Source organism: Lepidothrix coronata, unplaced genomic scaffold (genome assembly GCF_001604755.1).
Source record: "Lepidothrix coronata isolate B3197 unplaced genomic scaffold, Lepidothrix_coronata-1.0 Scaffold70, whole genome shotgun sequence".
NCBI classification, from domain to species: domain Eukaryota; kingdom Metazoa; phylum Chordata; class Aves; order Passeriformes; family Pipridae; genus Lepidothrix; species Lepidothrix coronata.
Genome location: NW_016690250.1, coordinates 206,290 through 221,134, shown reverse-complemented (window position 1 = coordinate 221,134; position 14,845 = coordinate 206,290). Strand labels below are relative to the sequence as shown.

At 40.9% G+C, this 14,845-nt stretch overlaps 1 protein-coding gene and 1 long non-coding RNA gene across 4 annotated transcripts in view; one reads left to right on the top strand and one right to left on the bottom strand.

Moving 5' to 3' along the window:
- Window positions 1-3,772: 3,772 nt before the first annotated feature.
- LOC108499141 lies at window positions 3,773-8,836 on the bottom strand. Its single transcript, XR_001875437.1, has 4 exons — window positions 8,708-8,836; window positions 7,657-7,795; window positions 6,190-6,313; window positions 3,773-5,351 (listed from the first exon to the last, which is right to left on the bottom strand). It is a non-coding gene; the product is annotated as an uncharacterized LOC108499141 (long non-coding RNA).
- Window positions 8,837-11,578: 2,742 nt separating this feature from the next.
- GPR63 (G protein-coupled receptor 63) overlaps window positions 11,579-14,845 on the top strand; it is a 29,249-nt gene continuing 25,982 nt past the window's right edge. For 2 of the 3 annotated variants that reach the window (XM_017818738.1, XM_017818740.1), the window contains exon 1: window positions 11,579-11,752. The gene's annotated coding sequence lies outside the window, so the exon portion shown is untranslated. Of the gene's footprint in view, window positions 11,753-11,981; window positions 12,067-14,845 lie in introns of those variants that run through there. The other variant, XM_017818739.1, reaches the window with a different exon arrangement.

The window sequence follows — 14,845 nt, the reverse complement described above, 5'->3', positions numbered from 1 at the left end:
TTATTTGATTTACAATTACTGATCCTTTGATGCAGATTTATAATATTTTTTCTACAATCATAAAGTTTAGACATTTCCATTTAAAAAAGACAGAAATAAAACTTTGCATCTACTAGCAGGGCTGGAGGATTTAAAACTTCTTGAGTAAAAAAAAAAAGGTAATATATTTTTTCTCTTTCAGAAAAAAAAAAAGCTAGGTTAATGTAAAATCCATGCTATCTTAATCAGATATTAAGGACTGGTTTAAAGGAAGGTTTTCTAGCATACAGTTAGGCATTTTCTTCAGCATTTGTTTGTTATCATTTTTTGAAAAGAGGAAAACAGACAGTAGCTCATATATTTTGCCTATAGATAGAACTACAGAGATATTGAGAAACCAATCCTGCTACTCCAACATACACTATACTACTGTTTACAGAGAATAGTTAGAATTTTTCTACTCAGGAAGAGATTGCTTTTTAAAGATGCATGAAATATTCCCATATATCATCTGTATACCACTTTCAATTGCCACTAAATAAAAGAATTACATAAATCTGCAGTGGTAGTGGTGATGGTGGTGTTTGTTAGGAAAAGCCCTCGGTAGATAACCAAAAGGGTTTTTGTTTAAACTAACTGATCTTTATTTCTTTTGAATTATTCCAGAGGAAATTGTGTTTTTCAACAGTTTATGCTTATTCTGAGTTCTTCCTTTTTTCTTATTTGACACTTTATATAATCTTAGACATGACCACTGTGATGCTCTCATGTGATCTAAAATAAAGTGATGTAAATGCTTCCTTAATTTCCTATTTCTTTGAAATAGAGAAAAAGCTTTGGGGAAAAAAAAACAAACTCATTATTGATCAAAAAATTTCAAGTGAGAGACAATCCTGTATAATCCTTAGAAGATGACCTTCATGTTTAAGACTGAGCTCTACTTCTGGACTGACTGTTTATGGTAAACTTTCAACCATTTGATCCCTCTTCTTTAAACAGTGTTTACGGTATGGAAAACCAACTGTATTCCCCATGAAGATACTTACAAATCTTGGCTTACTAATACAACGAGGTGATCTCTGTATTACAAATAAAAGGAAATGCACACAGTTTTAGTCTAGCAATTGTTGAAGGATAGGAAATACCTCTAGAACTACAATTGCCAGGAAAACGACAAGCCTACTCAAAATAGCACCTATTCCATAAGAGATGTTCACAGTAGCTCTAGCATGAATCCTGTCCTGCTCATTCTGTTGAGGAAAAACACCCTGGGGCTGTAGAAGTCATTTTGTTTTCGCACCCTGCAGACTGTTTGGAGACCTGCTGTATCTTTAAAGTACACTGATGTTATCATGTCAAGCTGTGACTGAAACATTTTCTATTAAGGCTGGAGCTAACACTATGATATAATAGATCTTTTCCATTTCTAGCTTCTGTATGTGTCCCTGTAGGCTGGAACTTTGCAACAAGGGCACTAAAATGGCAAATAGGCTTTGAGGAATGTGTAGCTACAGTGCACTGTAAGTCCTGCAAGCCAGTCAGTTCTTTTTTTAATGTATAATTAAATTGTGGAACTCATTGAGATGTTATGGAGGTTAAAAATATAAGTAGATTAAAAAAGAAGTAAAAAAACCACCCCAAAAAGCAATGCTGAAGTACAAGTTAATGTGTAGTTGTTAAACACAGCATTTGGGATGTAACACCTAGGAAGAACAAGTGATTTAGGAAGTCCATAAGTCACTCACGGCTGGAAAGCAGAGTACATGTAATTTGGTACATGTTTTTTACACTGCTCTTGTAAGCACCTACTGATCACCCTTAGAAAGAAGACACTGGTCTAAAATGTGCCAGTGTGAGTGCCATGCTAAAGCTCTGTGGTAGCTTTGTGAGTGACTCGCCAGAATGAGATATTCATTAGTCAAGATGTCAAACACCCACTCACCAGCATTTCAGCACTTGCAAGGCCCAGCAGTGTGGTACAGAGCCATCCAAACAGGCCAAGAAGAAAGGGGCATCAAGGCAGCATGAAAGCAAGCACAAGTCCGTATTGTCCATTGATTTTTCCTTCCATCAGGCATTTCCCAGTGCACCACAGGAAAACATCTGAGAATGCATAAATCTGGAAACAAAGTGTTTTCAACTTGTCCAGAAATGTTACAAGCCTGATACTTCAAAGGTCCTCACTGTATGGAGACTAAAATTCAGACTGCAGCAGAAATAACTGGTTGCATAGATACAGCCACTGAGCTGTGTCAGTAACCAAAGAAATGGCAGAAGCTGTTGTTTTTGCTTCCTGAGTTCATTTGCCTCTAGAGCTCAGTTGTGGAATGGCCTTTGTGGGCACTCCTAATCTGCTTCTGCACAAAGTCAGCTGGCGTCATTTAACCTATTGTTTAACATATCTGGAGCTAATCTTGGCTGACCTTTTGCTGAAGAAAATAAGAAACACTTGTATGAGCATTTCTACCAGCTCAGCTCTGATGACAGTGCCCTCCAGCAGAAAAGCAGTCATGTCTAAAACTTCCACAGATGCTTTCACAAAAGTTATTTAACATAACTCCACAGCTCAGTAACAGCTCACTGCCTGCACAGGCAAGGTGCAGCAGAGCAGAATGTGGTTTTTCTCCTTTTAATCCCTAGAACAGAGCTGTAGCTATGTCCCCACATAGACAGTAGGATGCCCAGACTGGGGAATTCAGACTTTTTTCTTTTTTCTTCGTTCTGCACAAGAAATAAAGACTCCAGGCTGTGTTACAGTCTTCCGATTAAATTGGCAGAGCTGGAAATCACAGATGTCATCTTGTACTGAAAAGAGTTCATCCCACCATGATTTCTGTTGAAAAACTGTTCCAGAACCTGATTCTTCTGATGATTAGAAACGTTCTGAATTTCAACTCTAAATTTATTCATGTCTTTTCTCCCTTCTTGGTGATTGCCATCTCACTGCCTGTGTATTTAGAGGCATCAATCATAACATTAGAAAGGACTTTATATAGAGCAATCAGGAGAAACATGCTTCAGTAAACATGATCTGAAATTGAAAAAAAGGATGGCTTTATCAAATTTTTCAGTTAAAGCACAACTTTGCTGTAACCACCTCCTCCCTGAATTTAAAAAAAAAACAAAACAAAACAGATCTTCCATTTGAAGGCAAAATGCAAAGGGGATGCTCATCATTAGCAAAAGGTTCACTCTTCAAACATGTCTCCTTTTAACAACAGAGTTGCTCTAAAAGGACATAGAGATTTCACATCAACAACCCTTTCCTCCCCAGTAATCAGCATTCGTAAGAATAGAATGGTGTGAAATTCTTCATTTTTAAATGGACATTTTACTTATTCTTTGGATATTTTACAACATTCCCCCCTAAAAAAACCCAACAGGTAGCACATTCTTTTATTTGCTATAAAATGAATTTAAAATATCTGGATTTTTAAAATACAAAACTAAACCAGCAAAGAACCTTATAAAAGAACAGCCTGCTGTCTGTTTCTGCAATTGCCTTTACAGGTGTCATACATTACTGTTTCATGTGGATATTGAATAGGTAAGAACTAATGTGCTAAGCAAAATGTAATATGCAAAATGTCTGATTGCTAGATAGCCATTACACCTCTATGTCAAATGGATAAGAACAAATTTTTTTCCTCACCCAGTACCTGTTTGTTTGAGTGCAAGGCCTTCAAGTCAAAGAGTGCATCATATACGGGATGTCTGTACACATACACACACAAACAGCTCAAAGTCATAAAGTCTCTGATAAAAAACTTTAATTGTTCACTTTTGATATTCGGGCATTGAAAATTAAGGAATTAAGAAAATTCCCAAAAACCTATGAAAATTTCAATGATGTTTAAGGAGCACTCATTCCCCTCCTTCTTCTACACTCAGCATGGAGATCATCAACCACAGAAGAAGCAGCTGGCTTTTCTATCATAGGACTCAGGTACTGATCCAAAAATAATTCCAATTTGCTCTCTATGTTGTCTTCCTAGCTAAGATCTACAGTGTTTTCACCTTGTCTGCCTTATACCAAAGATACATTTGAGCTTATTTAAACTAGAATTCCACTTCACTCCAAGTAGAGGTGTTCCTTTGGAAGACCTACAGCACTGGGACCAATAGACATATTCATGGATGATATGAAAAATGGTAAAAAGTAATCGTTTATGGGATTCAGAATGAAATTCTGGTTAACTGAAATGCTTCTAAAATTTAACAACAGTATTTAATTAGCTTTCTCTGAAGTACACAAATTGTCACAAAGCACTTCCAGATCTTATGACCAGATACAGCTCAGAAATGTTAAAGTTCTTGAGACTGAAATTCTCTGAAATCCCTGCATGAGTTTGTCAAACAAGAGGCAAAACCCAGTGTTTGGCATAATCTGAAATGGTAGTGAGAAAGCATCATTTTGCCTTACCTCTAATGCAACTCTATTGTATCCACATTTTGAATGCTCTACAGTTTTGGTCCTGGAATAGGACCTGATAAAAGTTAGGGAAGATACATATCAAACAATTGCAATTATTAAAGGGATTAAAGGTAGCGGCTGTCTTATGAGATCAGACTAAAAAATTATCAACTGGGAGAGCGCTGTGGCAAGACTTGTTTATGAAATCACAGAGGTGGCTGAAAAGATGAATATAGAACCATTTTTCACCACATTACAATTTTGGCTTATTTGGTGGAATTAAAACAGATAAAAATAACACATTAATTTAAACAGTGGCTAGTGTATTTTTAGACTTGCTGCTGAAAGAGGTTGTGGCAGCAGATCCCAACAGTAGGTTCAGACAAGAATTGGATAAGTTCACATACAAAAAATCCAAAAAATGGATAGTGAAAGGACTAAGCAACGATTTATCTTCATAAGAGCCATGGAAGCTAGGGGAGTACAAAGAACATGGTTTGAAGAAGGTGGCCAAGCTTGTGTGCACTCTGTGAATAGTTTCTCCTACTGCTGCTGTTTCTATTTGTTTTTCTGTTTAGGTATGTATTAGCAAAACCTTGAAGGCCCCCTAGGGAGGGAGAGGGCTATAGGTAATGAAAACAAGGAGAAAAAATTGAACAGCAATGAACAACAAATGATAGAAAGGGAAGAGTTACAGAACTGGAAATACACAGATAGGGAACTGGAGGAGGGCATGAAGCAGAGAAGCCCTGACATCACCCGTCGCTTCTCGAAGGTTAACCAAGGAGCAGGTGGATGCTGCCCAGTGATGCTCTGCCTGGAGGTGTGGAAGGATGATGGAATGAAAGGACACAGGTCCCACTGTCACCGGGATCCCCCCATCAAGCTTACTTCTTTTGGTGATGTTAACAACCAACACGGGCAGGGCCTGGAAGCCGTTGATGAGGAGACCCTGCAACTGGAAAGGGCCTTGGTTAGGGAGTGTATAAATAAAAAGTTCAGAGGAAAAAGTGCAGCTAGAAGTTCAATGAGCATTTCTGGAGAAGAGATGGCAGCCTCCTCATTTGATGTGCACACAAAATACCTGATGTTCACCAGGGTCTCTTACCCCTGTCTGAGACAAAAAAAAGATCCACAGTCCAATCCAGTGGGGCATTTCCCATGTTCATGTATGTTCTTAGACATCTTCATTCTCTCTGAGGAGTGTGAATTGTAAAGGCCTCCACAGGTGAAAGTCACTGTTAAGTTACTAGTGCTGTTCTAAAAATAGTAAGGAATATTTAGGACAAAGGGTACTTAAAAAGAATTCGAAAACTTACCCAATCTCAGGTGTAGTTAAAATAGGGTAGTAACCTTTTTAAAGAGAGAAATGAAAATTATGTGCAACACCACAGTAAAATTTTTATATTCTTATTAAATTGACTGAACAGAAAATTTTGTTTTAAACTCATTATTTCATGTTCATTCTTTGCTGAAGTTAATTGTTCATTCATAGAAGGGGATTCCAACACAGATATATCTCAGTGGTAAATGGTTTACCTTACTTAAGGTAATGCTCTCTTTTAATGATAAATGAGTTTTTCACCATTGTTTTTATTTAATTGGAGGATCTGTGAGGCATTTGTCATTGGTTAGCAGTTCAGAAACCTGTATTATTATAGGGACTCTTTGTAATTTTCTAATAAATACCATCTATGTTGTCCATCTTGATTTACAGCATCTATTAAAAGTCAAATTTGCTGATTAATGAATGGCTACAGTTCTAACATGATGCACAGAATTAGATTTTGCCTTACCAAATTTGTGACATCACAAAAGAAAGGTGCTTGTGGCAGAAGTCCTGTTGTGTTATCCTCTTCTTAGACAGTGTAGTTGCACAAAACACTGGACACGTTCAGATGATGCACTGTAGATAATTTCCTGCATTAAGACATTGAAAAGCCATTCTAGCTAGTTTCACTAGACTATAATGTAAGGATCCCAAAGCATTTGCTGAAAAATAAAGACTTAATTTTAATTCCTATGTTATCAGTAAAAATAATTTTGAAAACAAAGATACCAATATGTACCACAAAGATTCTACTGAAAATTGTATCAAGTAACTGGAGTAGATATGAAGCTGAATGTGACAGTAGCAAAATTCCAAAACCAGGCACATCTGGGATTGGGATGGGGGCAAGACTACACTTCTTTTATTACCGTCTCTGCATAGAAGCACAAGAAACATTAAACTGGGAGGAGGGAAGGGCAGAGAGTGGGGGAAGAAGTTTATTGTTCCTCTCTAGGAAACCTATGCATCAAGAATTTTTTGCCCCTGGTTCCTGGATTACAGAACAAAATGAAACAAATGTCATATTAAAAAGAGTGTATCAATTTCAGTAATACTGGACATAGCCTCCCTGCCAAGATCAGAAATACCAGGAAATGTCCAGCATGTTAACTACAAGGGGAGGTTGGTTGGTTCTATTACGTGAGAGTCCAAATGAAGAGAAGTGTTAGAAGTCTTCTCCATTTCTTAAAACTGGGACATGGGATGAAGATACATGGTTCTCAGAACTGAGCTTTAGGGGCAAAATATCACATTGGAGACAACTCTGTGCCATGTCCTCCACTTCCACAAGCTTCCTAAATGATTACAATTGCTGAAGACCCAGACACTTCAGGGTCTTATAGAGTGGAAACTGAATGCTGAATTTTCCCACAACATTTTTTTTGTATTGATGTGAATGGTGCAGAGATGCAGTAGAGCTCGTTTATCTTGCTTCAAAGGCAAACAGTAGCAACTGAAGCAGCAAATGGCCTTTGAGAGGCAGGTGAATTTATGAGGTTTGTTGACCATCTTTTCATCTTTGCTATGAGAAATAAAAGACATATTACTTCAATAGCAGTCAGATGGCCAAAAGAGGATAAGAGAGACTGAACGCGTGCCAATACCTGAAATTATATATTAAATTATCTCATATTTGCTTGGCAATGGCACAAATTTTGCTTTCTCTCTTACCCTCAGAATGAAAACAGGATAGAAAACAAAGAACTGAAGCTGTGAGCAAATGACTAGTTGATATTTGCTGCACTGCAAACATGGCTCTAGAGGATTTTACTTTTCTAGAAAAAGGTGTGAAAGCATTTTCATGCTACATTTCAAACTCAGCTCCAATTCACCAGCCTTCTGTACAAATGCTCAGATCAGTGTCATAAATTTCTGTTTCAAAATAGCAGCCTGTTTTTTCACTCTGGTCCTTAACTCACCCAGTCTTTCTTACCTCACGCTAGTTACTGTGGTAAACAGAGCAAAAGACTTGTGTAACTTCAAGCACATGAATAAATGCACCAAGGTCAGATCTTAGTATTGTTCCTTCATTGTTACACTATGCTGTGGTTTTTCATATCTTCAAATTCACTCTATTACAAAGAAAAAACAAGCAAAAAAGATGATAAGGGTGTTTTTTATGTCGGATATACCAGAAACTACATTTTAAAATCTTTCTTTTCTCCAGGGCACAGAGTTCAGAGCCAGCCTTGAAACTCGAGACTCTGTTGGGATTGTATACAACTAACTGCTTAATAAAATAAGTGCAAATATAAAATCTTTCAACATCTGACATTTGTTCTGTTCATCTGCATATTTTCTTGCTACTATTAGAAAAAAAAAACCACCAAAACCCTAACTGCATCATTTTATCATCTGTGTTTAATGGTTTTAAAATGCAGACTCTTCATTTTTCTTCCATTTCAAGTCTGCCCCAACATTACTCTTTGACCTCTTTAAGAGAAAGAGCAGTCATGTTATGTCCTGATTTCCTTTCAAATGAGACTAATGGTTTCACAAAACGGTCTGACCATTTGGTCCGAGTTTTCGCATACTATATCAAAAACCATCACTGAACAGAATTAAATATAATAAATATTAATAGAATAATTAGGAAGAATGTAAGTAATGCCAAAATGTTCATGTAGGATGCTTTCAATTGAGGACTGTTTCAGGAATTCTGACAGTTCCACACAAAGTGAATTAACATAAGCATTATGTTACTTATATTGTAATAATAATAACAATTTAATGTAATCAGTGCAGTGATGAAGTGATGAGTCATTGCTCCAGGAAGATGACCAAAGAATCTGGAAAAGGCTAACAAATACAGTAGTCAGTGATGATTCCCTGCCTTTAGTATTACATCAGGAACTAATGAGACCAATGTTAGAATAGCAGACAGAAAGAGACATTCCACCTTCAAGGCCTTGTTTGCACTGAGGCATTACTTAGATCATTTCTACTTTACCAGACTTAGCACAGTTTGGAGCAGTAAGACATACCAGCAATCAGCAAGTTGTCCAAGGCTCTCCCTGGTAAATGAAACAGAAAAGGCCAGTGCTTCATTCAGCACTGCTGTTCCACACCACAACAGACAGAGGTGCATGTTTTTCTGCTACTGCAAGAGAGAGGAGAATTCTGGGAAAAAAAAGAGAAAAAGAAAATCACAGTTTATGGCTGCTAATTAAATTCAGTCTCCCTGTGAAATCTACTTCTGGGGTGAGGTAATTCGGAAGATCCTCATTTGCACAAAAGAATTTCCTCCTAACTTCTTCCTGTTTTTCCCTGTTTCTTTGGGTCTGAATGACTAAGCTTTTCTACAGTCTTTTCTCGAGAAAATCTTTTTTTTTCCATCCAAGGAACAGCCGGAATAACTAGCCCTTTGTATTTTAAGTTATTCATTAAGGTTAAATGGCTTTATCTTCAAGCTTGTCCTGGGTAACTATTATAAGGTTAACCCTTCCATAGCAGTGAATCCAGATAAGTTTCTCAATTTTCTCTGAACCTGGCCAGACACAAACACATATGACTATGCCCTTGCTATGGTTCATAGCTGTTGCCTCAGCATCTATTTTGATTTCCCAAAGCAGCACTGAACATCAAGGAGAAAAAGGTCACAAACCATGAAAGGCAGTTTCAGAAGAACAGAGAGAACCTCATCATTTGTTTCTTTTTTATTGGTAAAACAGATAGTAATCCTCAATAGTGTCCAGATACAACTAGATTATTGTGAGTCATATAGGGGTAACAAAACCCAGCAAACCCACACAAACCAAAACCCCAACCAGTCAGCTCCCTACACAGTCCTGCTTGGCAGAGTCTTCCCCCCAGCCACACATCCCCACAGATCATCATCCCCAAATCTCTCACATATCTGGTTGCTCCTCGGCAACTTCACCTAGAAAGCAGATTCTTTTCTGCTTTAGTTTCTCTTTTCAAATTAGACTTTCCAAATGCTTTCCTAAAGCTCCTTCCAAAAACAAAGGAAAAGGAGATGTGAAGCTCATACCTAAACCAAGGGACATTTACACAAATCCATTGGGTACAATTAGGCAGACTGAGAATTAAGCAACTTCTTGTATCCACTGCTATATGTAGTTGCTTGCTTTGGCAGTAAGAACGAAACATTGTTAGGTTTAATTACTCAAACAAACCACAACAGGATCATTTAAAAACACATTGTTGCCTCTTCCACAAGATGGAGTGCAGTGATAATATCTGAGAATTTTCAAATCGAATCAATATATCATGCCTCCCCTATGCTAGAAAAAGCCTTGAAAAACTTTATCCAACCACAGCAAAACAAATCAGAAGCTCCAGTAGAGCAGGTTCTCACTGGTTAGTTATGCCTATTTCAGACGGGAGGAGTTCAGAGTGCGTCCCACAAAACAAATAAGGTCCACAGGTTCTTTTCCTTATGCATTCCAAATGAGCAGCAGAACTTAACAGCAATTTTTCTCTGATGGGAAATTACAACCAAAAAAGTGCTCACACCCACTTGTTACACAAGATGTAGGAATAAAGAAATAATTTTACTCAGTAAAGAATTTTTTAAAGCTGTCATAAAGAATTGCTTTTTCTCTGTATTAGCTTTGCAGTTCTCAGCCTTGTGGCTGCTGAACTCAATCAAGACCTGAACTTCTCAAAAATCAAAGCATCAGTGCTTTGATTGGATGTAGCTGCTAGCATTCTGCTGGCATCCCATCAGCTGCATGCTTAAGAGATCCATGTGGGAGAATGAGAAGCTTCCTCATTCTCTTCTTTCATGGTTTGAGTTCACTGTGAGCAGCTGTGATCTGATGTAGAGACTTGTTAGCTGGCAATCAGGTAAATGCACTTTGAATAGGAAAAGGGATTCTTAAAGACTCTTCCTTGTTTTAGACATCAAGTTTTGTAATACAATACAGAGTTTTCATATCAGTTTACATCCTTGTACAGCTATTTGTTATGATATAGTGAGTCTTGTCAATAATACATAATTACTGAAAGAACTACTGAAAACCACAAAAAGCTACCCGGAACCACGTAGACTTTGGCTTGAGACTACAATTTATGGCCTTGCACTTCTCAGCATCAGCAGTCACCCTATCCCAGTTCGGAAGCGATAGGGCTGCCAATGCCACATACTCTGCGACCTTAACGTTGCTAACTACATCCTGTCTGGCAAACCTTCCCCCTTACCAAGTTAGCTGTGACATAAAGGCTTGTGAAGGCTAGTCCTTAAAAATCATCTAGCACAACTCTCTGTGATAAAGTGACTCTTAGAGATATACTAATTTTCCCTTTATATACACAAGGACTGCAGTACCACCAAGCACATAACATATCTATGTCCCTGCCCGGCAGGAAGCTTGGGGCTCCTCTGCATTTATTAATCCTGCTTTTCAGCATCTTTTACCTCGGTTTTTAAAGACACGCCTCCAACTTTACAGGAGCAGCGTGCTGGCGCTGGGCGGTGAGAATTGGAAGGGGTGGCCTTGCGGAGCGGCTCAGCCCAGCCCGAGCTGCCCGCTGGTGCGGAGCGGAGGGTCGGCGGGGCCGCTCCATCGGGAGCGCCCACGGGCACCGGGGGCGGTGGGACCCACTCGGCCCGAGCGTGCGCGCGCCCCCGGGAGGCGGAGCCGCGGCGCGGGCGGGGCTCGGCGGCGCTGCGGCGGCGGGACGCGCGGTGCGGGGAGAGCTGCCGGCGCCGGGCAGGGACGGACGGAGGCAGGGAGGGGAGAGAGGCGCTGGCTCGCCTGCTTGCTCCTCAGTCCGGCGTTTCCGCGGCGCTGCTCGGGCAGCAGAGGCGCCGCCGAAGCCAATGGGGAGGCGGCGCTGAGCGGGCTGTCCTCCGCGGGAGTCGGCAGCCGAGCGCAGCGGCGCGGCGGGCGAGCAATGCCTCTCACTTCTCCGCTTGCGCTTCCCTTCCTCCTCCTCCTCCCGCTCCCGGCTCTGAAGCTTTTGTTTTCCCCAGCTGCTGCGATGGCAGGAAACTTCCCGGAGGGATGGGTTCAGGCCGCGCTTGTGCTGCGCCGGGCTCCGCAGGGCACCGGCCGCGCCGTGAGGTGAGCCGAGCCGGGGCGAGGAGCGCTGCCGGGCAGCAGCGGGAGCAGCTCCGCGGGGCCGGCGGGACGGGCGGCAGGAGTGGGGAGAGAGTTGCGCCGGGAGCGCCGCACGGTTATGCCGGTTCGCCCCAGCCGGGATCCCGCGGCCAGGAAGCCGCTCCAGCCCCGAGGATCCGTATCCGTGGGCTAGGACGGTTCGGGGGCCGGCGCCCCGAGGAGGCTGAGTGGGCACCGCGGAGCCGGGCGCCCCCTCTCCCAGTGGAGCCGCCGGAGCCGCGGGCGGGCAGCGGGGGCGGGAGCGCTGCCAGCCCCAGGTGGGCGCTCTCGGCCGCGTCCCGTGGCCCGTCGGGCCGCCCGTGGGGGGTTTCCTTCTTCTCCTGCTCCTTCGTCGGCGGTGGTGCCGGCGCGGAGGCGGCGTGCGGGGGCCGCGCTTCCGCCGGGGTTCCGTCCCCAGGAGGTGGCCTGGCTCCCCTCGGCTCTCCTGGACCGGCCCTCCGGGCCGCTGGTCAGGGGCACGGGGTGGGGCTGGCTTCTTGCTGTCACCTGCTTCTTTAGGCTCCTGCTTGTGCACAACTCTTGAACCTGCCGGTGTCAGTACGGTGTGCGTGTGGCTCCTGGAAAAAAATAGAAGTGCCTCGCTTGGTTTTGATGATTTTTCATCTACTTAGACGAGTATGTCATTTTTATTTGGGTGTGCTGCATGGTTTTCCTCATACTTGCTTTGTAAAAGTCAGATAATACAGTGCAGCCTACTATATATATATATATGTATGTATGCATGTATATATATATATATGTATGTATATATAAAACCCAAAGCATATAATGAAGTTTTCCTTGTAAATCAATAAAAACACTTTTCCAAGAAAACGGTTGATTTACGTAAAGATTTACAGGTAACATACATATTTTAAATGGTCAGAGCAAGTTAGATCCGTGCCCAAGGGGGCTGTTAAATGAAATTGTTTGTCCTTACTGAAACCATGAATGCTTAAGCAGTGGCAAAAGGGTTTTGCATAATGCATTTTCTGTGGGACGGCTTACACATTCTAACATAGAGCAAAGGTGTCAGAGGCATCAGATTATAAACAGGGCAGTTTTAACTAGACCGTTTCTAGATAGATGAAAATGTAAAAAAACTTCAGATTTGTTTCAAGATTAATAACATGGAATAGCTGTGTATTGTCAGTTGTCAAATGTGTTTTTACTGTTGTTTTTTTGCACAGTTCTCTATTGTGAAAACGTATTTGCCAAAATTGCTGTAGCTCCAGGATAACATAATAGACTCACCAGTAATTACATTTTTAGTCTACAGAAGCAAATTTGGTAATGACTAATAATTAGAAGAAAAATAATTTCTAAATAACCATAATTTGAAATATTTACTGCCAAATGATCAGCCCTCAGAAGCACAGCCTCTTACGCTATTCTACATTATTCATGTAGAGGGTAGCCTTACTATAAGAATGTATTCTGAATGTGTAAATTTTGTCTTTTTTTAAACTGAGAAAATAAATGAGACTGTGGAAATTAGTAGATCATATGCAAAGTCTGCCTACTCAGAGGAAACAGGAAGAAGCTAAGATGAGCTCTACTAATTTCTAATTTTCTTCTTGTGTGCTACAGTGCGTAGGTGACTTTTGTCAGGTGGTGCTGATCAGGCAATGCTTATATGCTTCATCGTTGCATTTGCCACTTTTAAAATATTCCTTTAGGAATAATAGCAGATGAAGCCTGGAGAGGCTATGACCACTTCTCTGCAGCTAATTAAATGCACCCAAGGCTGTTTTCTGGTTCTGAAGCCAACTCTTGTGGATTGGCCCTTGTCAATGCTGCTAAACTCTCCTGCCTTCCAGAATGGGATAGCTGAGTACAAGCTAGTGATTGTGATTAGCACCTGGCCTGTGTTAAATCCAAAACTGTACCTCAAAATTGCATGGGAGACCTGTAGCTGCCCTGCCTTAGAAGAATGCTGTGCCAGTCTGACAGTTCAGCAGTCTGTGACTGAGGGAATTCTGTTTCCTGGGATTAATTCCTGGCACTGCTTGATTTACTAGTGTGGACATAGTCTATCTGCAACATAGTCTATCTGCAGGTAGCCTTCCTTAACTCTGTACTCAATCATAGTGATTTAATTTCCATTCATTGAGGATCTCTGACACTATAAAATGCTGCTTTTCATGGTCAGCTGCTTAGAACTGGCAGAGCTTTCTTCCTTTCATCTCCACTTGTACACGTGGGTGAAGAGGGAGTAGTTGAACGCGTGGTGGCTTTCCCACTTCTCAATAAAGGAGAGGTAAACAAGATCAGGGAAAGGCTTATGTGACTTGTTCTGCTTGTCTGGAAATGTGTTCCCAGGGCATTGCGTGTCCATAAGCAATTGTGATGGCTAGATGTGAATGCAGTCACATGGTGGTTTGCTAATGTGTTACAAGGAGCAAGTTAGGCAGAGCAAATGTTGGGGTTTTTTTCAATGCTCTAAAGGGTGTCAGACTTCATTGTTACAAATGAGGAAAGTGAGGCAAGAGGAAGTGTAACTATTATCTGAGGAAGCATAGTTGTAGGATCCAGAAGTAGAGTCTCAGATTGAAAATTGTTCTGTCAAGTTGCAGTGCTTCTCATAGACATATAAAGTACTTTAATAGAATGGTGTACTTCTTATCTCTGTTATTTGCTGGCAGCCTTTATTTTGCTAACCTAGCTAGTAGTACAGTTTGAACTCAAATAGGGTAATTGTTTAACCATCTCATTTCCAGTTGAGAATAACACTTAGATACTTATGTAAACCTTACATATGTGAGGGGATTGGGTAAATGTTCTAAAGTGCTTTCCCAAACCGGCAGCTGGCTCAGTGAAATTCCAGTTGATTTCATATGAATGAAACCTTGTAAAATACAGTTCTTAATATTGAGACATTTCAGTGCGTGCTTTAGGAGAAAGTTGAGCTATCCATTTTTTTTCATGTGTAAAAGCACTGATTCAGCAAGGTGACACATTGTCAGTGTCTGAGGAGTCCCACTGGTCTGAATGGGACTTTGAGAAATCTCTTGCGTAACTGTAACCTAATTTACATCAATCTAGATGTTTATTATA